Source organism: Capra hircus, chromosome 29 (genome assembly GCF_001704415.2).
Source record: "Capra hircus breed San Clemente chromosome 29, ASM170441v1, whole genome shotgun sequence".
In the NCBI taxonomy this organism is placed as follows: Eukaryota; Metazoa; Chordata; class Mammalia; order Artiodactyla; family Bovidae; genus Capra; species Capra hircus.
This window is the reverse complement of record NC_030836.1, coordinates 39,335,291-39,360,399: the sequence shown is the minus strand read 5'-3', so window position 1 is coordinate 39,360,399 and position 25,109 is coordinate 39,335,291. Positions and strand designations below refer to the sequence as shown.

At 43.3% G+C, this 25,109-nt stretch overlaps 1 pseudogene; it reads left to right on the top strand.

Annotated features, from left to right (window-relative positions):
• LOC102169660 lies at positions 5,969-14,972 on the top strand (annotated as a pseudogene).

Here is a 25,109-nt window from a genome sequence, read left to right as displayed (position 1 = left end):
GATAGCTTGTGAATAACATCAGCACCTGACTCCGTAGCTTGGTGGCTGGAACTCAACTCACAATCAGCTGGGACCCAGAGATGTCCAGCCCTGTCCTGTATTTCTGTCCTTTTTCTCCAAGCAGATTCATCAAGCAAAGTCCTGAAAAAACATAAGTGTGATTGTAACCCTTTCAAGGCCTTTGAATCTCCAAGGTCTATTTTGAGCATCAAAGAGGAAACACATCCGCTTCATCCAGGTTAGTCTCAGACGCCAGCCTTGGTCAGCCAGGTGTTCTCTGAAGAAATATAAGACACTTATCTAAGTTGCCAGAAGGCTGAGAAAGGAATGCTTCTCACTTGAATGCAGGTGCAGGTTATCCAGTTACCCAAAGTCTGTGTTGTGTGAATGAGGATTGGGAGCTCTTTGGACTCTGAGTTGGGAATGAGTCAGTCACCACCTGCAGGTCTGCCTCCTGGGGTCACTACAGCTGGGGCTCCCCCACTGTGCCTAGAACCCAAAAGAAACTGCCCTGAATATTGCTTTCCTGCTGCTACATGGAGGCAAGTCTGCTGATAAAGTTGGAACAAGACTTGAAGGGCAAAGGGAAAGGAACTTCCACTCTGGTGCTTGCAGACATCTGAGAGCTACCCAGCAGTGGACACAATTGAGCTTTCTCTCATCTTTCCCCTCCTTGAAGTCTCCTAGCCTGGGAACCAGAGTTCCTGGCTCCCAAGTCTTCACTAACTTACCTGCAGCTAAGGTGAGTCATACACTCCAGGGTTCAGTTTCCCATCTCTTGGATGAGGGAGACTGGACTTGCTCCAGAACACTTGTTCCAGACTGAAGCTCAGTGCCAATCAGTGGACAAGTGGCTCAGAGTTGGGTGTCGCTGAGGATGCTGAGGCTGCCTCTGGTGGGCAGGCGGCTGTAACTGTCTGGTGATATTCATAGGTTCTTGACTCAGGACTGAGAGTGGTAGACCACTTGGCACACAGCTGCTGTTACACCAAGGATCTTAGAAGCCTTGCCCACTGGAACTTAGCATCATTTGCGTTCTGTGGGATAAGATCAGGAAGTTATAAGTCAGAGGTTACCACCAGGGAATTTTGTAGAATCCTCAGCAGAACCCAAATTAGGCTAAATAATCATCTCTCCAAAAAAACACTGGGAACAAGATATGCCAGGACTCTTAGACAAATTTTGTAGTATTTTAAATACTATTTAAAGTAGACCATATTTTGAATGACCTGCCATTTGCTCTCTGCCTTGGGATGATACCCGCAGTTAGAGTGGAATCCAAGGGCTCCTTGGGGAGCCTTTCCCTCTCCCTGTGACTCATTAGCAGAGAGTACAGCTCTATCCCTTCCACATCTGGAGCAGAAATTGAAGCAGGAAGGATGCGACCTCCAAGTTTAACAGGAAGAGTCAGATAGGTGTGGCCCTCAGGTAGGCACTATTCTTTTCCCAGTGCTTCTTCCTTCCCTCCTGGGTCCTGTGCAAGCTGCCAACCTCCTGGTATTGTGTTGTGAATTCTTCCTCCCTTCTCTTGCAAATAACCATGCAGTCTCACTTGTGGCTTCCTTTCAATCCAGGCCTTATCACTCACCTGCAGATGGCAATAAAGAAGGGAAAACCAAGGAGAGGTCTGCCCAGATCATTCTTTATAAAAATGCCTGCATTCCTTCCCCTTCCAGACCCTGTCTTGAATCATCTGGATCTCCAACTAGATGACTCAGTAGCTTATCAGGGGAGTGGAGATGCAGTTACGGTTGGAGTTAAGGTTGTCAGGTATGGCGGGGATGGTTTTCAGATGACAAGAGAAGAGTTGGAATAAGGAGCATGTGTTCCTCCAAAACCTCACTCATCAGAGACCTGCCTCAATCTGCTATCTTGGGCCCCTCTGGGTGTCACTAAGACAGAAACTTCATTCTATAAACTTATTACTACAAAATGATGTCAAACATAACAAATTTAAGAAAGAAGAGGGTCATGAACCCTACATTTCATCACTCGGCATCAATAACTACAAAACTAACCTCTTAGTTCCACAGGTTGTCATAGACCGGAGACTGTGCAACATTAAGGTGGTGGCCAATTGAGTTCCCAGGGAAGACATTCTTGACTTTCATTAGGTCTTTCTCTTCTTGCTATGTTCTCATTTGTGGTGGGGGAAGGGAAGGAGGAAGATGGAGAATAAGTGAGAAAAAGAGGGAGAGGATACTCCCATCATGAGGGACCACTATCGAAACCCCATGTCAACTTGCGTACCTCTCAAAGGCCCTACTTCCTAATACCATCACATTGGCAGTCAAGGGTGGACACAATGCAATCCATAGCAGCTATGCAGTTATGTTTTTAAATCAAGACTGACCCTCATTTCATTCTCTCTTTTACTCCTTATTCATTTTTCCTGAAGTGTTTTAGGGACAAGATGAACATTTCACAAAATATACATAATGAGTATTTGAGGTAAAATGATAGGATGTGAAACAAATGCTTATTTGTTCCCAATAAAATTAACATCTAATATCCAGTCCATGTACAAATTTCCCTGATTCTCAGAAAGCACTTTTCACAGTTTATTGAAGGAATGTAGTCATATGTTGCACTGGGTTGTTCGTTAAGATTAAGTAGCTGTTCCTCTCCCAATTTTAATGCAATTTATTTGTTCAGAAACTGGGCAGAAGCAGGGTGGTTTGTCTTACACAATGTCCCACTATTGGGTTTAGAGCAGAAGTCCACAATACCAGCACAGGGGTCAGGACCACTACCATTCCTTGGTCTATTAGGAACCAGACCTCCACAGCAGAAGGTGAGCTGCAGGACAATGAGTGAGGCTTCATTTGTATTATAGCTGCTCTTCATCACTCTCTCATCACCTGGAGAAGGGACAGTATAGCTTGTTTTCCTGGAACTGTTTGTAGTTACATAACCTATGCTTAATAGAAACAAAAATAGCATAAATATTGATGATTATTTTCCTTTCTCGGTGCTCAGAATGATGAGTTGTTGCCCTAGCAATCTATCACAGTGACAAATTAGATGTTGCCTACTAACATTTGGACACATTCAGCCAGCTTAAAACTGAATATTAAAAAACTAAGATCATGGGAACCAGCCCCAGCCTTCAAGGCAAATAGAAGGAGAAAAGGTGGAAGTAGTGACAGATTTCATCTTAGCTGCTAAAATCACTGTGGATGGTGCCTACAGCCATGAAATCAGAGGACGTTTGCTTCTTGGCAGGAAAGCTATGACAAACATAAACAGTGTGTTGAGAAGCACAAAGATCATTCTGCGCAACAAACCAGTAGATGTTTGGCCTTTTCATTTGGATTCATAAACTTTCTATCCAGTCCCCATTGGGCTTTGAAGTGCCTTAGCTTGCTGGTCCTTCATGATTTCCAAGATTATTTTGTGCAATTCTTTACTCAGTCCTGAAATCAGCCCTCTTTTAAGAATCCATGCATCATCTGATGGGAAATGTATTTAAAATCTACATGTTAGACCTCAGTATAGTCACTGTTATCAAGTTGTCATTGCTTGCAAGCTTTCCATTGGTCAGAGTAGGAAGTACACATTTTCCTTAAAAAATAAAATAAAAATAAATATAATTATTTGGTACAAACGTATGCTTTCAGTTCAAGATTTAAGACAGCAATGTTTGAATTAAACTTCTTTATGTTATGTGTGAACCTGTTTTTCTAGCCACTGAAAGGCTTACTTCAGAACATTAGTTTTAATTATTGTCTTGCTTTTACCTGTTAACATGCATATGATGCTGTCGCAATAAGAGAAGTTATGAGGAACAATAAATTGTTGAATATAGGTTCAGATTTCTTTCCTGTTTTTCTTTTGATTTTCTTAGGTTTGTGGTGATGGACAGTACTTTTGTTTTTCTTTAAAAGATATTCCACTTTGAATGCAGTCATAATTCTGAATATTAAAGCCACTTAAATAATGTGTTGTTATGGGCAGCAAGTCACCAACTTGATGCAATTAGATTTATCAGTCTCTTTGTTCTCAATTTGTTGAGTTCAGTTCAGTCCTTTCAGTCATGTCCGTCTGTTTACAGTGCCATGGGCTGCAGCATGCCAGGCTTCCCTATCCATCACCAACTCTCGGAGCTTACTCAAGCTCAGGTCCATCAACTTTGCGATGCCACCCAACGATGTCACCCTGTTTTCCCCTTCTCTTCGTGCCTTCAGTGTTTCCTACATCAAGGTCTTTTCCAATGAGTCAGTTCTTCCCATCAGGTGGGCAAATAATTGGAGCTTCAGCTTCAGCATCAATCCTTCCAGTGAATACTCAGAACTGATTTTTTTTTTGGAGGGGAGTGGGGATGGACTGCTTTGATCTCCTTGCAGTCCAAGGGACTCTCAAGAGTCTTCTCCAACACCATAGTTCAAAAGGCATATATGTGTATCCTTTGTCAGTGATGTCATATTCCCCCTGTTGGGATTTAACCACCATAACTGAATCTAAACAACATGCAAAAATGAAGATTAAGTCACAGTGCCCCATCTAAACACACCTGGCAACAGGAGAGGCTCCTGTTGTATTCAAGGGACAGGCATGGAAAGATCTCAAGCAGGAATAGGCCCTGGGAGTCCTGGATGAGTCATTAAACAGGATTGTCTTTACATTGGCTGCCACAGTTGTTTTTTCTTCTATGATTGGGAAGACATTTCAAAATTATTTTTTTGTATGTTTGGTTTGGCAGACAAAATTTTTCATGACATAGACCCTATGGGGAAATTATACCAGAAATATATCCATTTATCTTCAGCAGTTACATTTTGTTGGTTTGTATGTCCCTGATGATCTTTATAAATATAAAAGGAACACACATGTTCAGTATGCATTCAGTCTCTTTTTAAATCAACTGACATGAATTAAATTCCTCTCTGTCCCCACTGCACTCCCAATTCTAGGCGAGAAATAAAAACCTGCAGAGACTGAAGGCTGATTCCAGCACATTGCTGTGGAGATTTCGTTCCCACTGTTTTTTGGGAAAAAAAAAAATTAGTTGCTAACATTAAAATCAGTAGATTGTACATAAATATCCAAACTTCTGATTCTCTTAAGAACATGGGCAACTGGCCTGCTTTCCAGCATGGGTGAAGTGGAGGAAAGGCTGCTCCCAGAGATAAGGCCTGTGTGGCCCAAGGTTCAACATAGCCACCTAGTCCTAGTATCATATCTCCTGCCTCCTGGGCCATGATTTTGTGAGAACTAGACTGCTAGCTCTCTTAAGATAAAGACTAATTTTGTTTTCATCAGCTTTGACTTTGATGCTTTTAACCCAGAACCTAGCACACAGTTCTTCCTTGTACATTTGTTGGATGATATCAAATATCTTGTGGATGCATATGACATTTCTTCCAATACTGATCCCATGCAACTGAAGTACTGCTCTGCCCTAAATCTTTGATGCAGCCTGGCATCATAGGTGCCCCTGATGTCTGCCGTTAGACCAACTACCTAAAGGCAGTTGTATGTCCCTGGGCTGTCCCTGAAGTCTTCACTTTGCCATTTGACAGCTTATCCTCCTAGCAATCTCCTCTCCAATGAAGACAGCAATGCCTATCTCATGAATTGGCTAGGAAGATAACATGAAAACATGAATGTCGAGTATGGCCCTTAGTATCCATTTTTATGATGTTTTTAGCATATTTTTTCTCCAAGTAGGCAAGGTTCTCCATCTTCTTAGATGTCCATGCAGATCAGTTTGATTTTCCAGCCAAGCTTCAAGGAAGAGATTACAGTACTTCTCTGTATTCTGTGAAGCTTCAAAGTCCACTCACCAAGGACACTGATGAAAGTAAAGATTTAATTGAGACCTTTTTTTTAAAAATTTTTTCAGACCTATTATTGGCCTAAAGGGCTAAACTAGGGTATGTCAGAGCATATTTAACTAGGGGCTCCCGGTCACCACTACATGCTAAGAACCTGAACTTCCCTGAGTCCTTGGAGCCAGGAAAGAGGCATGAAGTGGCTTGTGCCCCTCGACCTAGTGGCCTTCTCAGATTGCAGAGTCATGTAACTATGGAGACTGTAAGTCACGTCATCTTCCTTTTTGTGATTTTTCTTTCAATCTGATTATTCTTCTACTAACCAGGTTTAGAATGGAATGGAATATTTCCCTGACAATCTTAAAGTTCAACCCTTACTTATTGATAAGTACCTTGTTATAGAAACTGTGGGACCCTAGGTTCTTGGTGTAGATTTGCATGGTTGCACAACTCTGGGGTGCAGTCATGTCATGACCTATTGAAATTGGAAATATTTGCAATTGTTCAGTGCATAGTCAATGCGGATGTAGATGTGGTCCTGTGGAATAGCACTTTTCTTCATTTTATTTATGTGTCCTCTTTGTTCCCTCTCTACTTCAGTGTGTATATGTCTATGTCTGCATCTCAGTATCACTATCATTTTTCTCTCCATCTCTTTAAAGTCTCTGTGAGTGTATTTCTCTCTGTGGTGTTTTCTTTTAACTTTTCTCTTAATTTTCTACATTTCCTGAACTTTTCCCCTATCTCCTGGTTTCTTCTTTCAACTCTCTCTTCTCTTTCAACTTGGAGAAAGATTGGGAGAGCTAATTATACACTGTTTTATATCTGACAAGCAGTGTGACCACAGCCAATTCACAAGCTTCTTGCATTTCAAATTCCTCCATTGTAAAAGAGGATAGGAATCCCCCTTCTACTTCCTTCCCTGAGCTTCTCTGAGAAGGATACAGTGGGACGGCAACAGCAGTGCTAGTGGTTGTCATTGTTGAGACTTCCTACTTATCAGGCACCTTATATCCATCACTTCACTATCCCCAAGATATCCTATTTGGAGTGTTTGAATCGCTACATTCCACCATTTTACTGAAGGGGAGACTAGGACCTCACATGGTCATATGGCTTACCCAACATTATAGAACAGAAGCTTTATTCAAACCTATATCTTTGCCATGGAATATGCATAAAGTTCTTATAATAAGTTGACTCATAAAAATGACTAGAAAATACACAGTGCCATTACAATCACAGTTATACCTTAACACTGACAGCTAATTGTAGCATCTTCTTTGTTTTCTTTGTCAAATGTTCAGTGAAAGAATACCTCTAAGGAGAGTGAAGACCATGAAAAATAACTTCAGTGAAAAAAAATGCTGAACAATTTCCTCAGGGAACATGCTTATAGATTGTCTCGGATTTCTTCTCGTGGCTCAAACATAACTATTCACCCCCTGAGGATCATCATAGACGTGAGTGTTTTGGAAGGATGGTGCTCCACAGCGCCCCCTGGTGCTCTAGTTTAGCACTGGGGCTCATCTGGAGATGCCACTTGGGATGTCGGGGCTAGGGCTCCTGCAGGAGGCAGAAACACTGGGCAAAGGGGGCTCCACGCAGAGGAGAAGGCACTATCGTCCTCATCTCTTGTCTTGGTGACTGGGCCTGCCTGGTGGCAAGCAAACATCCATTTCTGTGTCAAAGATGTGTCACTAGTTTGAGGGAGATTGTTCCTTCTGAGCAGAATGCAATGACGACCCACTACAGTACTCTTGCCTGAAAATACCCCCAAACGGAGAGGCCTGGTAAGCTGCCGTCCATGGGGTCGCTAAGAGTCGAACATGACTGAGTGAATTCACTTTCACTTTTCACTTTCCTGAAATTGGAGAAGGAAATTGCAACCCACTCCAGTGTTCTCGTCTGGCGAATTTCAGGGATGGTGGAGCCTGGTTGGCTGCTGTCTGTGGGGTTGCACAGAATCAGACACGACTGAAGCGACTTAGCAGCAGCAGCAACAGCAGCAGCAGCAGCAGCAGCAGCAGCTTCTTCTTAACTAAGGTGGTCAAATAGTTATAGATGAAAGTGAACCATCTCTGATCAGTAGGTAGAACCAACTACAAAACAATTTTGAATAACCAGGCAGAGTAATTCAGTTTGGACAGATGCAAGAACCACAGCAGTAAAAAGTTAGTGAACCCATATTCCGTGTTAGGCCATCAGAATCTAACACAGTGCTTACTGTTTTTAGATTAGAAAAAGGACTTATTTTGTCTTCAAGAATGCCCATGCCAGCCTGAGAGATAGGCAAAGTGTAAATACATGTCAAATGAAAGGGTCACTTGTGTGGTGTTGATTGGATGTGGTCTGAGTTTAGAGGGAGTGGCTGGGTTTGATCAAGAAGGATCTCCTGGAGAAGGGGGTGCTAAGGCTGGGTTTGAAGAGACTCTAGAATTTCTCAAATTAAGGCACCAGGTCTTCCCTGGGTGTCAAATGATCCTGGAGGTCCAGTGGTTATGCCTCTGTGCTTCCAATGCAGGAGGTACCACTTCAACACCTGGTCATAGAATCAATATCCTGCATACAGTGTAGCAAAGGAAAAAATATCAAATGCAAGCACCTCTGTGGTCAAAGGCTGTGAGCTTCGCAGTGGTTGAAAAGTTATCTCAAGAGATGTAAGACACCCAGGGGGAGATATCAGTGTGGGAAGAGAGGGTAGCCAGCTCTGCACTAACCCACTCCCTCTTTCTCACTGTAGATGCTCTATATGGGTAACATCACCACTAGAACACCACCTCAGGAATTCCAGGTTGTCTTTGACACAAGCTCATCTGACTTGGGGGTGCCCTCCCTCTTTTGCCCCAGTCCAGTCTGTTGTGAGTACAGATCCCCTACCCGGACCATCCTTCACTTGCCCTGCCACCCTGTTTCCACCCTTGGCACCTGATGACACTCATCTCTTGTGTCTGCAGCTACACAAGTTAGGTTCAGACATTACAAGTCTTCCACCTTCCAGCGTACCCAACAGACCTTCTGGATCACCTATGGACCTGGGACCATGAAGGGATTTCTTGCTTATGACACTGTTCGGGTAACGTGTAAAGAGAAGCTGAGTCAGGACTGGCTATGGAGTAACCCCTGCTTGCAAAACGGATGCAGGACCATCAGGCAGGACTCTTCCTACCCTAACTCCCATAGACATTGCCCATCTTACCCACAGGATCCTGTCCCTGGGGAGGCAGTGCCCATGGTGACACATGAGCAAATGAGTTAGTTAACCCAGATAGTGTCTTGAGGTGTAAACTTACAGCTTCTCTGGCCATGAGCAGTTCAAGGCTCATTTTGCTGGGAGTGAGAAGAGGGGAAAAAAGCACCCACTGTTATATTCACAGACTGTTCCAGGCACTTTCAGGTAATAATTTGTTTAATCCTGCAACTATCCCACAACAGCAGGTGGTTAGCTCATGAGACATATGAGGACTGAGGTGCAGACAGCAAGGGTTGCTGAGGTCACACATGTGGTAAACGGTGGAGCTGGGTTGGCTTTTCAAGACTGAAGTTGCTGTAGGGTGTTTAGGGACAGGATAAAACTGATCTGGGGACCCTGAGGGCAGTCAAGGGCTTCAGGTATCCATAGTGGGTAACTGGAAGCCAGAGAGTTCAAAGGGCCTGACAAATGTGTTCTCACTCTAGGGTGACTTTGAGAATCTAATAAAATGTATGGCCCGCCTCCCCAAAGTGCTTGAGTAGTTCCCCTCTCTCTCTTTCTCTCTCATACACACTCACACAAATACACAATATCCCCAAAAGTGAATTTGCCAGGCTGTAGTTTCATAGATCCCTGCAAGCAAGATTGTGTTTTTGGCTTCTGTCTTCCTGGACAGATGCAGAATCCACAGTACTTTACAGAGAATTCAGTCCATTCCTGTCATTAGGTCATAGTTATTCCAGAGAAGGCTACCTTGCTCTCAACTCATTTTGTCCACAAGGGGGCACCAATGGGTCCTGGCCTGACTCTTGGTTGCCCCACCTGGATAGAAGCCACAAGGCCAATTTGACTGAGCCAGGTGGTGTTTTTCAGAGGGGCAGATGTTTTAAAATTCACAGCCTCTCAGAAATGAAACACACATTTTTCTCCCAGCATGGTCTAACCGTCTGAGGTCCACAAAAGATATAGCCCAACCTCATTTCTTCTCTGAGGATTTGATGGCAATGCACCCCAACCCAGTCCTAGCCCCACTTCCTGTATCTGTAAGTGGAAACACTCTTCTCCCCCACAGATTGGGGACCCTGTAAGTACTGACCAGCTGTTAGGTCTAATCGTTGTGGAATACGAGTGTGAGGGTGCACCTTTTGATGGTGTCTTGGGTTTGAACTACCCCAACATATCCGTCTTTGGAGCTATCCCCATCTTTGCCAACCTGAAGAATCAAGGTGCCATTTCTGAGTGTGTTTTTGCCTTCTACTTGAGCAAGTAAGTCTGAGATGGACAATCCCTTTCTCCAAATTAACTTTAAGATGCTTTCAGGTGCATGAAAATTATAGAACACTTGATAAAGAAAAATCCTGAGAGATAATCTAACCCAGGATAAATATAGCCCCAGGGCTGTACCTGCCTTCACCCCTGGCTTTTATAAATAACATTTTATTGGAACACAACCCTGCTCCTGGGCTCAAAACCAGTAACTTGGTCTAGGGGGCTGAGTGAGGAGGAAGACTAATGGAAGGCAAAAGGAAACAACTTGGAGGAAAAAGCAATACGATTTGCTTATGAATTTGATCAGGAAGGAAGGAGAAGGATGGTGGATATCTTTCCTTCCTCATTACCATTCCACTGGGAGCCCTGGCCAGCTACCCAATTAGCAGGAGCCAGTGAAAAGTGAATGTGTGGGATACAAAACAAACATGTGGGACCCCTTGTTCAAGAAATACAAGGCATTTCAAGACAGGGAGAGCAGAGGTGGGGTCCCTTATGAGTGTGGGGCCCTTTGAGCTGTGGAGATCACAGGCCAGTGGTGCCAATTCTGGGTGACCTGAACCCACAGCCTTAGAACTCCCAGGATTTGATTTTCCTGAAAAATGACAAGCTGGACAAGGAGAAAGCCATTATACTTCAGCACTGTGCCCTCTGAGTGTGTCTGAGCACTCAGGTCACAGGAAGTAGGGCATCTTTGGAAGACAGAGTGGGTGGAGCCCAGCCAGGTGACTCAGTTTCTAACCTCCTCTATGCCACTCAATAGCCAGTAACTGACCTCAGTCTGGATCTCAATTGCTCCTAGACTCGATTTCCGCATCTGTACATGGGGATCTTATTAGGGCCTTGATGGGTGGACTAGCACAGCTCTCAGTCAGTGCTGTTGTTATTGTCCTCCAAGGATCCCACCCTCTCTTCTCTTTACACATGCAGGGCAAAAGGCAGTGTGGTGATGTTTGTTGGGGTGGATAAACCCTACTACTAGGGAGCACTCAACTGGGTACCATTGATCCAATCAGGCAACTAGAGTATACACTTGGACCAGTAAGCCTCTCCCTCTGAGGGTCAGCCCAAGTGATGCTCCCACTACTGTACATGGACACAGGAAGACACACACAAATGCATTCTCAGACACACAGTCACATAGGCATATACACCACCTACAATGACACAGACAGACACACAGACACATAGAAACACACAGGCAGACACATATAAACATACACAGAGACACATAAAAACATGCATAGCTAGTCAGAGACACAAAAGCTCTCACAGAGACACATAGAAACACACATACAAAAACATATACAAACAAACACAAAAGCAGATAGACATGCAAACAACCAATGGGTTCATAATCAACAGGCCTTCTGACCAGGGCTCTGACAAGGGTCCTAAAAGAGTCCGGAGAAGTCTGTGCAGCTGGGAGCGGATTGCACCCACTGCCCTGTGAGGTGTGGAGCATGGTTAGAGGACTCTACAGTGTGGTGAACAGAGGATCTGGGAGAATTTCTCCAGCCTGAACAGAGGTATAAGATGACCAACTGTCCGGGGGTACCGGGGACCAAGGATGTTCCCAATACAGATAAATGTCAGTTTAAAAACAGGGAAAGTCCTGAGCAAATGGGGAGAACTGGTCTCCTAAGGGAGCAACTACTGAGCAGTGTAGAGAGATTTACTGAAGTCTTAAGATGTAAAAGCAACTAATAAAAAAGACACCCCACGTTCATGGGCACTCAGTGGAGCAGGGGCTATAACAGAGAATCAGGAAGGTGGGATCCAGGAGTGACCTGAGGACAAGAGGCACAATTGACAGGATTCTGTGTGATACCCTCAGACAAAACCTGACCCGTCCTTGGAGTTTCTGTGGGCTAGTCATGTATCTCCTGGTCAGGGTCTCAGGGTCTGAGTTGGTTGTAGGAGAAGTGCTGGCAGACACCCTCTCCCAGAGGAGCCCCTCTCTCCCACCACTATGAGAATCTGCTGCCCTCCCGAATATCCATCTTCACTCTGCGATTGACCCATTTATTTGTTCCCCACAAGATACAGCTCTCTGGATGTTTCTCATTCATTATTTTCACAGTCTTCATTTTCTCTGTAAACAGACAAGCCGTGGACATCCACTGTGTGCCAGGCACTTTAGGGAGGCAACGAGAATAAAACTTGCCCTCACATCTAAGAAGGCAGATGCACAGGGAATGAGACACACACATAGTTAATTCATGCTAGACATGAGGAAGTGTCTACAGTCTGTCAAGAAAAGAGACTGATAAATACCAGGGGAAAGACTTCTTTGAAACCATGACAATTAAGCTAGATTCTGGACGATGAGAAGAAATTTGCTAGTCAAAGAGGAGGGGGCTCCTCTAGGAAGGAAGACCAGCTTGTGTCAAGGTGCCAAAGAGCCTGGTGTATTCGAGTACTGCATTCAAGAATGTCAAGGAAGATGCCATGTTGGGAGCAAAGGAAAAGAGGGCAAGAGACAAAGGGCTGTTTAGAAGACAGTTGGGAAGGGGGAAGCTCTGTGGAGACTCAGAGTGACCGTGATGCCTGCTTTGTCACACTGTCTCTCAGCATCTCCATGAAAAGAAAGGCTATTGCTTCTTCTGGCAGCTGCAAGGCCCTTGTGGATACCAGGACATCACTGATCCATGGCCCATGAAGACTGGTCAATAACCTCCTGAAGCTCATTGGCGCCACACCACAGGGTTCCGAGGTGAAGGGTCATGCCCCAGGCTCACTCCCAGTCTCCACACACAAGAAGCATCTCCAGGGCCAGCCTCTCTCCCTCTCTATCTTACAGCACTACGTTTCATGTTTTGCAGTCAATACCCTGTCCTCTATTATCTTCACCATCAGTGGCATCAACTACCCAGTCCCAGCTCAAGCCTACATCCTCAAGGTGAGGGGAGAACCCTGAGGGGTGGTTCTCAAATAGGAACTTGCAGGAACCCTTGGGCTGCTTCTGGGAAGAGGGCACCCTCTGCAGGCCAAAACACACTATTGCAGACGCTGCTGAGCCCTGTGCCTGGCCAGAGACTCCCACAAGACGAACCACTTGAAAGTAAAGGGCCATCTGGGACACTGACTATCCTGAAATAAATGTGGAGACACCACGCCATGCTGTAATGGTGGGAGTCACAAGGAGAGGAGAACACTCAGGTCCTCAGTCCTCAAAGAGCTTCAGTTCAATCTGAACCCTCAAATGGATGAACACAGAAAGTCAGCTCTAACAGTCCTTGAAATAAGTCATGTGACAAGAAGAATGGCTGGGGACACTCCCAGTGTGCTGTCCCACCATAGGGATTAACAGTCTTCCTTCCCTTCTCGCAGTTTGCCTGGTTTACATGATAAATTACATGGTCACCCTAGATATCAGATGATCTTCCCATAGCTCTGGCCGGGTGCCCTCTTTGTGAGTAAGGCTATCTACCTCTCTGTGGGGAGGCTGTATGCTAATGTGAATAAAGTGTGCACAGTGACTGCTCAGCCCCGGCGCAGGGTGGAGGCTGCATGTCAGCTCCCTGTGGGAGTTCAGAGCTGGCTGATGGGCTCAAAGAAGACTTTGAGGAAGGGAGGGAATTTCAGGAATTCTAAAACTGTAAACTCATGGAGCCATGTGGAGGGTAGCTTGGTTTGAGGCAAACCTGCACTGGATTCCATGCAAATGGCATCCCAAGATGCTCTGCATTGGGGCACTGGAGACTTACTTGGGGTGATGAGGGCTACGGACTGACCAGTGGGGTTGGGGAACCAGAGTAAGTTACCCAACCAAGCCTACAGTGGCCAAAAAGGGTGAGTGCGGGCCGAAGGAGGCTTCCCAGAGTTTCTAAGTTAAGCCTTCAAGAACGTGTTGTGGACACTGCTCTGTTTAAGATGGATAACCAGCAACGGGTTACTGTGTAGATGGAGAACTCTGCTTAATTATGTGACAACATGGATGGGAGGGGCATTTTGGGGACTAGGATACATGGATATATATGGTTGAGTCTGTTTACTGTCCACATGAAGCTCAGAATATTGTTAGTCAGCTATACTCCAATACAAAATAAAGTTTTTAAATAAAGTATGTATTGTGGGGATGCAGGAGGAGAACCAGCATTCTCTGCAGAGAAAACCATGAGCAGGAGTCAAAAGGAAAGATACAGGGAGAGAGGAGAACTATGGAAACACTTGTTCTTTTCTAAAAATGTTATTGAAGTGTGGCTAATCTTCAGTGTTACATTAAGTTCTGCTACACAGCAATGTGACTCAGTATAAGCATATAGAAATATGTATTCTTTTTCTTATTCTTTTTCATGTGGTTTATGACTGGATATTTAACATATTTTCTTATGCTCTTCAGTAGGACTTTGTTGTTTATCATTCCTCTGTATCCCCAACTCCTAATCCTTTCCTGCCCCACACCCTTCCTCATGGAAACCTCATGTCTTGTGGATGAACTCTCATATCCCATGCTAATGAGAAAATCCCTTGATACTTACCAAAAGAGTGAAATAAAGCCAAGAAATGTGCTGGGTCTGGATATTTGTGGGAGTTGCACATAAGGGCTCAGGCTGACTGGTGTGTGTCTCTGACTCCCCCAGGATTCTAGAGGCCACTGCTACATCTCCTTTAAAGAGAACACAGTGAGGACATCTAGAGACACCTGGATCCTGGGTGACATCTTCCTGAGGCTGTATTTCTCAGTCTTGGATCAAGGAAATGACCGGATTGGCCTGGCACAGGCAGTGTAAGTGCTTGGAGTGGTTCAGGAATCAGTAAGGCCGCTCCAAGCAAACAGTAAATCACACTTAGGGTACTCCTGCCCAGGATGCTGGTGAACTGTATTTGGTGGTCTGAACACCCTATTCTCAGTAAAGAATAAAGTTTTTCACTCATAATGGTGCTGAAACAACCGGGTGCCTCTGTTTGTGTCTGGGAGGTGTACAATGATCTGAAAGGATCTAGAACAAAGTCTGAATCACAGTTCAGAGGAGCCCACCTCCAACTGGCTTCAAGGGAAGGGGAGACTCATTGAAATGATTCTGGGAATCCAGGACACAAGACTCAGAGCAAATACAAAGATCTCAGTGACTGGACCCAAGAAATCAGAAGTCATCAGTTCTCTATTTCACACACTCACTCTTTCATTCCCTCTTCTTTGATGGTCTTAGCCTCACAACTTTCTTCCTTAAGGCTTCTACACCCAGTAAGGGAGTCCAAGCTATCTCCCCTAGGGTTTTATATCCTGAAGGCATCACCAATAAGGACAGAAAACATTGCCAACATCAGAGTTCAAGCGTGTTCTCTGAATGACCCACCTCATATCACATGTACAGTCTTAGATCAGCCATCCTGGCAGGGCCATGGGGTCCTATGATTGGCTTTACATGGTCTTGTGGCCCTCACCCAGCAGCACACATGATTGTCAATTTCCTCCAGAACAGCATGACTGAAGCTGGGGAGAGGCAGCCCCAAAGAAAGTAACTGGGAGATAGTCTAGGCCATGGAAGAGTTTGTGATAACCCACCAACTCCACCACCTCCTCATTCAGAGGAAATATAAGGGATAATGAAATAGACTCTCTTCATTGCTGGGGTCCAGCCCCGGTGGATCCAGGGTGATTCGAAGGTGGGGATGGAGTCAGCATCCTTGGAAAAATATATATTTAATTAAAGATATATAGAGAGATTAGAAATGGATACTGTAGTAGGAAAATTAGTGGAGAAAAGGAGGCTGAATCCAGATGGGAATTCAGCCAGAGAAACGGGGAGCAAAAAGAAACGACATGGGGGAATCAGTCTTTCCAGAAACTGATCCGATTTCTTTATTTTTGGGTTTGCTTGTATACCTTTTGTTACATATAGGGATGAATACAGAGTTATGCGGGGGTCAGCAGTCCTGACCTTTATCAAAATCAGGTGCTTCACGTAAAAAGGTCTTAGGGATTTTACATCATCTTCTGGCCATGAGACCTGCTGACATTTTACGATCCTTTCTTTCTGATCACCAAAAAACTTATTTTTCCAAGGGTGTTTTTTCTTAAACCAGACACCACCCTCCAAATAAAGCTGCATTCCTATAGGGTGAGGGTGTAGTGAGTTACAATCAAGAAAGGAATTTATTTAACCCAAGGTTAACATGATTAATCTTAAAGATTAATACTTATTTCTCCTATATGCTAGTTATAGTCATTATAAGAGTAGGGAACATGGAGATTTAGCAGCAAACATTAGCCCAACAAATGAAAATCCTTTCACCAATGTTCCCCTTAAGATCTATTTAGTCTTAAGATAGTGATAAAGTTACATTTTTACATAGCAAGGACACAGTGATTTATAACAAAGTACAGTGATCTATTACAAAAGAGAAAATTCATTAACTCAAAAAGTCTAGTATTGCTAACATCAAAAACTACTGTATTTCCTTTTCTATATTCCAAATATATTGATTAATATGTTCCCAGGTACCTAAGAATATGGAGGCCTGGCGGCAATCATTGACTCAACAAGAAGAAAAGGCCCTATGCTAATTAAGACTCTCAAAATACTCCAAAACTCTCTGTGCTGTTTATGGTTGAGAGGTAGTAAACAATCATGTGCCTAGTGGCAGCAGTATGGATAATCCTGTCACACAAGCTAGTCTGTCAGCAGAGAGGTTTGACCTGAGACATCCTTGTCCCACCCAGGGCAGGGAATTAGCAGCAATTATTGACACAACAAATGAAAAACCCTTCACCAATATAATTCCTAACCAACCCATTATACTAATAATTTCCAACTCCCCAAGAGAATTTGCCTTTAGTAAGTCTAAAACATCTCATGCCTCTCAGATTGGGAGGCTGTAAACAATCACATGTGGCCAGATGAACCTATACAGGTGGGCTAGATAACCTGCAGAGGAGTCCGTAAGCTGAAACACTCTTGTCACGCCCAGGAATTTTTATTGCCTTGGAGCTGCACGTTTATTCCTTCTCCGAGAGAAACGATTATGGGGGAGAGCCCCCCGTAAAGTCAGAGGTGTAGGTGAGAGCAAAAAACAGACTCTGGTTTTGGGGTAGATGCTCAGGAACAGGGGGTTTCCTGAGGCTTGATCATGCCTTTGCATATGCCAAGCCTCCTTCCTCATGACCTTTGCCATGGGCCTCCGCACTTCATCCCATCTCAGATGAACTTATCACTGGGCTTCTCCTCCAGGGGAGTTTGGCTGAGGTCCTTCATGAAGAGCTGATTCCCCTTTGTCCCACACCCAGTCACCAGGTCTCTGCCACATATACCTACTCTGTCCTTTACAGTCCTACTTGGTAAGTGATGACCCCAGTGGATCCCTGATCCATCCCCCTCCTCCAGGGCACAGAATGCCCCTTCCTTGGTCTCCAGTGCTGCTGGGGAGAATGCAACACATGTATCGGGAGACCCCAGGTACACAGAGCATTCAGCCTTTCTGAGCTTCTCCATGGGTAAGGCTACAAATGATTTGCTTGGAGCTGCCATGGTTAGGCACTTTTGCACTGGAAGCATCCATTCTTTCCAGCAGGAGGATCTCCTTGTTGTATAAGGGACTCTCAAGAATCTTCTCAAGCACCAAAGTTCAAAAGCTCATTTCTTTGGCATTCACCATTTCTTATGGTCCAATATCACATCTCTACCTGATTGCTGGAAAAATCATAGCTTTGACACTACAGACCTCTGTAACAAAGCGAGTCTCTGCTTTTTAATACACTGTGCAGGTTTTTCATAGTCTTTCTTCCTTCCAAGGAGCAAGTGTGCTTTAATTTTGTGGCTGCATTCAAGGTTCATAGTGATTTTGGAGCCCAAGAAAATAAAATATTCCATTGTTTCCACTTTTCCCTCATCTATATGTCATGAAGTGGTGGGACTGGATGCCATGAATGTTGAGTATCTTTTTGTGAATAGTTTTTTGAATGCTGAGTTTAAGCTAGTTTTTTCATCTCCTCTCCTCATCGAGAGGCTCTTTAGCTCTTTTTTGCTTTCTGCTATTAGGGCAGTGCCATCTTCATATCTGTGGATGTTGATACTTCTCCCAGCAATCTTGATTCCAGCTTGGGATTTATCCAGACAAGCATATTGAGAGATGTATCCTACATATAAGTTAAATAACCAGAGTGACAATGTATACCTTGTCATTATCCTTTCCCAATTTTAAATCTTTCAGGTGTTCATGTCTGATTCTAACTGCCTTTTTTTCACCTACATACAGACTTCTTAGGAGAAAGGTAAGGTGATCTGGTACTCCCATTTCCTTAAGAATTTCCCACATTTTGTTGTTGTCCACACAGTGAAAGTCTTCAGAATAGTCAGTGAAGCAGATGGAAATGTTTCTCTCGGATTCCCTTGCTTTCTCTATGATCCAATGGATGTTGGCAATTTGATCTCTGTTCCTCAAACCAGTTTGTATATCTGGAGGTTCTCACTTCATGTACTGTTGAAACTTAGCTTGAATGATTTTGAGCATTATCTTGCTAGCAAGTGATGAGCACAATGGCATAATAGGATGAACATTCTTTGGAATTGCTTTTCGTTTGGATTTCAATGAAAACTGCCCTTTTCCAGGATGGTGGCCACTACTGAGTTTTCTAAATTTGCTGACATATTGAATGCAGCACATTTACACCTTCATTCTTTTTTTTTTTTCCACATTTGCTTTTTTTTTAATTTTAATTTTTACTTTATTTTGCTTTACAATGCTGTATCGGTTTTGCCATACAATAACATGTATCAGCCACGGATGTACATGAGTTCCCAATCCTGAACCCCCCTCCCACCTCCCACCGCATATCATCTCTCTGGATCATCCCCGTGCAACAGCCCCAAGCATCCTGTATCCTGTATCGAACATAGACTGGTGATTCATTTCTTACCTGATAGTATACATCTTTCAATGCCATTCTCCCAAATCATCCCACCCTCTCCCTCTCCCACTGAGTGTAAATGTTCATTCTATACATCTGTGTCTCTTCTGCTGTTTTGCATAGAGGGTTATCATTACCATTCTTCTAAATTCCATTTATATGTAGCAGTATACTGTATTGGTGTTTTTATTTCTGGCTTACTTCACTCTGTATAATAGGCTCCAGTTTCATCCACCTCATTATAACTGATTCAAATGTATTATTTTTAATGGCTGAGTAATACTCCATTGTGTACACTTATCACAGCTTTCTTATCCATTCATCTGCTGATGGACATCTAGGTTGTTTCCATGTCCTGGTTATAATAAACAGTGCTGCGATGAACACTGGGGTACACATGTCTCTTTCAATTCTGGTTTCCTTGGTGTGTATGCCCAGCAGTGGGATTGCTGGGTCATAAGAAAGTTCTATTTCCAGTTTTATAAGGAATCTCCACAGCATTCTCCATAGTGGCTGTACTAGTTTGCATTCCCAACTGTGTAAGAGGGTTCCCTTTTCTCCACATCCTCTCCAGCATTTATTTCTTGTAGACTTTTGGATCACTGCCATTCTGACTGGCGTCAAATGGTACCTCATTGTGGTCTTAATTTGCATTTCTCTGATAATGAGTGATGTTGAGCATCTTTTCATGTGTTTGTTAGCCATCTGTATGTCTTCTTTCGAGAAATGTCTATTTAGTTTTTTGACCCATTTTTTGATTGGGTCGTTTATTTTTCTGGAATTGAGCTGCATAAGTCGCTTGTATATTTTGGGGAGTAGTTTTTTGTCAGTTGCTGCATTTGCTATTATTTTCTCCCATTCCTAAGGCTGTCTTTTCACCTTGCTTATAGTTTCCTTTGTTGTGTAGAAGCTTTTAAGTTTAATTAGTTCCCATTTGTTTATTTTTGCTTTTATTTCCGGTATTCTGGGAGGCAGATCGTAGAGGATCCTGCTGTGATTTATGTTGGAGAGTGTTTTGCCTATGTTCTCCTCTAGGAGTTTTATAGTTTCTAGTCTTCACCATACAGTTTCATTCTTTAGGATTTTTAAACAGCTCAGCTGAAATTTCATCACCTTCCCTACCTTTTCTTGTTTTGATGCTTCCTGAAGCCCACTTGACTTCATAATCCAGTATAACTGGCTTTATGTGAGTGACTCCCGCATCATCCCTATCCCGGTCAGTATGACCATTTTTCTATAGTTCTTCTGTGCTTGCTTGCCACCTCTTCTTAATCTCATCTGCTTCTGTTAGGTCTTTGATTTTTCTGTCCTTTATTGTGCCCATCTTTGGATGAAGTGTTCCTCTGGTATCTCCACTATTCTTAAAGTGATATATACTACTTACAATTCTATTATTTTCCTCTAATTCTTGCACTAGTTACTTATGAAGACTTTCTTATCTCTCCTTGCTATTATCTGGAAGTCTGCATTCCATTGGGTATAACTTTCCCTTTCTCCTTTGCCTTTCACTTTTCCTATTATCTCAGCTATTTTTAAGGTTCCTCAGGCAACCACTTTGCCTTCTGACATCTGTTTTTCTTGAGGATGGTTTTGATAACCACCTCCGGTACAATGTTACAAACGTCCATCCAAAGTTCTTCAGGCTACCAGACCTAATCCCTTGAATCTATTTTTCATCTCCAATATATTATGATAAAGGATTTGATTTAGGTCATAGCTGAATGTCCTAGTGGTTTTCCTTACTTTCTTCAGTTTAAATGTAAATATTGTTTGCTTCTGCCGAAGCATTGCTTTCAGATCACCACCCACCACGCCCAGTGGGTTTGGAGCAAAAACACACAATTTGAGGACTGTTACCCTGGGTTTGTGCTTGGCTTTTCACACGCTTAGTTGTGTAAGCTTGATCAAGTCTCTTAACCTCAGTTTTCTTATCTGGGTAATGGGCACCATGATGATAATTCCACATTCTAGATTGCATGTATGCCTGCAAGGGGCAAGTGGCACTGAGAGGGCTTCCTGGGTTCCTGAGTCTGGAACAAATATGAATTATTCTGCCACATGGGGAGAAGGAAATCTTCTGTATAGAGGTTATGGCTGCCATCCCAAAGGCTAAATATTGATTCAAGACAAATGACATCTATTTCAGAACCCTGACCCAGAACTCTGACTGAGCCGATGCTTCTGTTTTCTGGGCTCCCACAAAAGCTAATGATTACTGGTTCAGATTACTCTCTTCCTCAGCCTTACCAGTCAGCCTTTCCTTGTCAACTACTTCTCCCGTGAAATCACACTGCAAGGAGAGTCATAAAGGCTCTTGATGTCTTGTCAGTTTCCCACATCTCCAGCATAGAAACAAGTAGCTGTTATGGATACTTGTCATACCAACAGCTATGGCAACCTGTACAGTCCAATCTCAGCCTGATAAATGAATCTTTCCCCATTTGGCCCCTCATGTTTAAATTACCTATAGTTGCCTTAGTAACCTTCCTATGCTTGCTGTTTAATATTGAAATATGTGTGGACCTCATCTAGTTTTATTTCCCAAAAATACTTCCAAACATGCAGTTAAGTAACCAAACATTTAGTCATCTAACTACCCAAAGGAATTGACAAAAGAAAACCACCCATCATGCATTTCTTGCTTGTCCCAAAACACCATTGAAGTGATCTGCTGAAACAGTGTGATACATTGGCATGTACTCTACAGAAGGGACACTTTTTCTCTGGATTTGTTTACCATCTAGTGCAGAATGTCAGTCATAAGCCTGGCCTCCAGCAGCTGGTCACCTAATTTTTGCAGACTCAGCCCACTCCAGATCCCTTCCACACCCCTCAGTAAAATCTAGAGGACAGACTCAGTCAAAGTTCTCACTCCTGCAGAAAACAGTTTTTATGTTTTTTTTTTTTTTTAAGAAAACAATATTTGGTAACACATTCAAAATCTTGTGCTCCTTGCCTTGGATTCAAGGACCTGCACCAGAGGATGGGAAGCCTCCCCTTCCACCTAAATCTTTCACCACTCCCACCAGGGCCACAGGCTTGACTGGACCCCAGAGACTGCTGCTTGCTCCCTGATGTCCTCTCTACATCAGTTCAGTTCAGTCTCTCAGTCATGTCCAACTCTTTGCTATATCATGGGGTGCAGCATGCCAGGTTTCCCTGTCCACCACCAACTCCCAGAGCTTGCTCAAACACATGCTCATCAGGCTGGTGATGCCACCCAACAATTTCATCTGCTGGTCTTCCCCTTTGCCTTCTGACTTTAATATTTCCCTGCATCAGGGTCTTTTCTAATGAGTCAGTTCTTCGCATCAGGTGGCCAAAGTATTGGAGGTTCAGCTTCAGCATTGGTCCTTCCAATGAATATTCAGGACTTATATCCTTTAGCATGGAGCAGTTGGATCTCCTTGAAGTCCAAGGGACTCTCAAAAGTCTTGTCCAACACCACAGTTTAAAAGCATCAGTTCTTTGGTACTCAGATTTCTTTATGGTCCAACTCTCATATCCACTCACGATTTCTGGTAAAACCATAGTTTTGACTATACAGACCTTTGCTGGTAAAATAATGTCTCTTAGAAGTATGTCTACATAGTAATGTATACATAGAAGAACTGCACAAAAAATATATTAATGACACAGATGACCATGATGGTGTGATCACTCACCTAGAGCTAAACAATCCTGAAATGCAAAGTTAAATGGGTCTTCAGAAGTATCACTAAGAGCAAAGCTAGTGGAGGGGATGGCATTGCAGTAGAGCTATATCAGATCCTAAGGATGATGATGCTGTGAAAGTGCTGCACTCAATATGCCAGCAAATGTGGAAAACTCAGTAGTGGCCACAGGATTGGATAGGTCGTTTTCCTTGCAATCCCAAGAAAGGTGATTTCAAAGAATGTTCAACTACCACACAGTTTCACTCATCTCACATGCTACCAAAGTAATTTCTCCAAGCAAGTCTTCACAGTACATAAACTGTGAAATTCCATATGTTCAAACTGGATTTAGAAAAGGCAGAGGAACCAGAGATCAAAGTGTCAACATTCATTGGATCATAGAAAAAGCAAGAGAATTCCTCAAAAACACCTACTTCCACTTTATTGACCATGAAAAAGCCTTTGACTATGTGGATCACAATAAACTGTGGAAAACTTACAGAGATGGGAATACCAGACCATCTTACCTGCCTTCTGAGAAATCTGTATGCAGGTCAAGAAGCAACAGGTAGAACTGAACATGGAACAGCAGACTGGTTCCAAATAGGGAAAGGAGTACATAAAGGCTGTATATTGTCATCTTGCTTATTTAACTTATACGCAGAGTACGTCATGTGAAATGCCCAACTGGATGAAGCACAAGGCGGCATCAAGATTGCTGGGAGAAATATCAATAGCCTCAGATATGAAGAAGACACCACCCTCACAGAAGTAACTGAAGAGGAATTAAAGAGCCTCTTGATAAAGTGAAAGAGGAGAGTGAAACATCTGGTTTACACTTCACATTCAGAGAATGAAGATCATGGCATTTGGTCTCATCACTTCATGGCAAATAGATGGGGAAATCAATGGAAACAGTGAGATACTTTATTTTTAGGGGCTCCAAAATCACTGCTGATGATGAGTGCAGCCGTGAATTTAAAAGATGCTTGCTCCTTTGAAGAAAAAATTATGACATATCTATACACATTTTGTAAAATTAGAGACATTACTTTGTTGAAAATTTCAGTATAATCAAAGCTATTATTTTTCCAGTTGTCATGTATGGATATGACATTTGCACCATAAAGAATGGTGAGTGATGAAGAATTGATAGTTTTCAATTGTGGTGTTGGACAAGACTCTTGAGAGTCCCTTAGACTGCGAGGAGATCCACCCAGTCACCCTAAAGGATATCAAACATGAATATTCATTGGAAGGACCGATACTGAAATTGAACCTCCAATATTTTGGCCAACTAATGTGAAGAGAAACCCAAGGTAAGAGAAACCCAAGTAAGATGGTAGGTGTTGCAAGAGGGCATCAGAGGGCAGACACACTGAAATCATACTCACGGAAAACTAGTCAATCTAATCACACTAGGACCACAGCCTTGTCTAACTCAATGAAACCAAGCCATGCCTGCGGGGCAAGCCAAGACGGGCCGGTCATGGTGGAGAGGTCTGACAGAACGTGGTCCACTGGAGAAGGGAATGGCAAGCCACTTCAGTATTCTTGCCTTGAGAACCCCATGAACAGTAGGAAAAAGCAAAATGATAGGATACCAAAAGATGAACTCCCCAGGTCATTAGGTGCCCAATATGCTATTGGAGATCAGTGGAGAAGTAACTCCAGAAAGAATGAAGAGATGGAGCCAAAGCAAAAACAATACCCAGTTGTGCATGTGACTGGTGATAGAAGCAAGATCTGATGCTGTAAAGAGCAATATTGCATAGGAACCTGCAATGTCAGGTCCATTAATCAAGGCAGATTGGAAGTGGTCAAACAAGAGATGGCAAGGGTGAACGTCGACATTCTAGGAATCAGCAAACTAAAATGGACTGGAATGGGTGAATTTAACTCAGATGACCATTATATCTACTACTGCGGGCAGGAATCCCTCAGAAGAAATGGAGTAGCCATCATGGTCAACAAAAGAGTCTGAAATGCAGTACTTGGATGCAATCTCAAAAACGACAGAATGATCTCTGTTCGTCTCCAAGGCAAACCATTCAATATCACAGTTATCCATGTCTATGCCCCAACCAGTAACACTGAAGAAGCTGAAGTTGAACGGTTTTATGAAGACCTACAAGACCTTTTAGAACTAACACCCAAAAAAGATGTCCTTTTCATTATAGGGGACTGGAATGCAAAAATATGAAGTCAAGAAACACCTGAAGTAACAGGCAAATTTGGCCTTGGAATGTGGAATGAAGCAGGGCAAAGACTAATAGAGTTTTGCCAAGAAAATGCACTGGTCATAGCAAACACCCTCTTCCAACAACACAAGAGAACACTCTACACATGGGCATAACCAGATG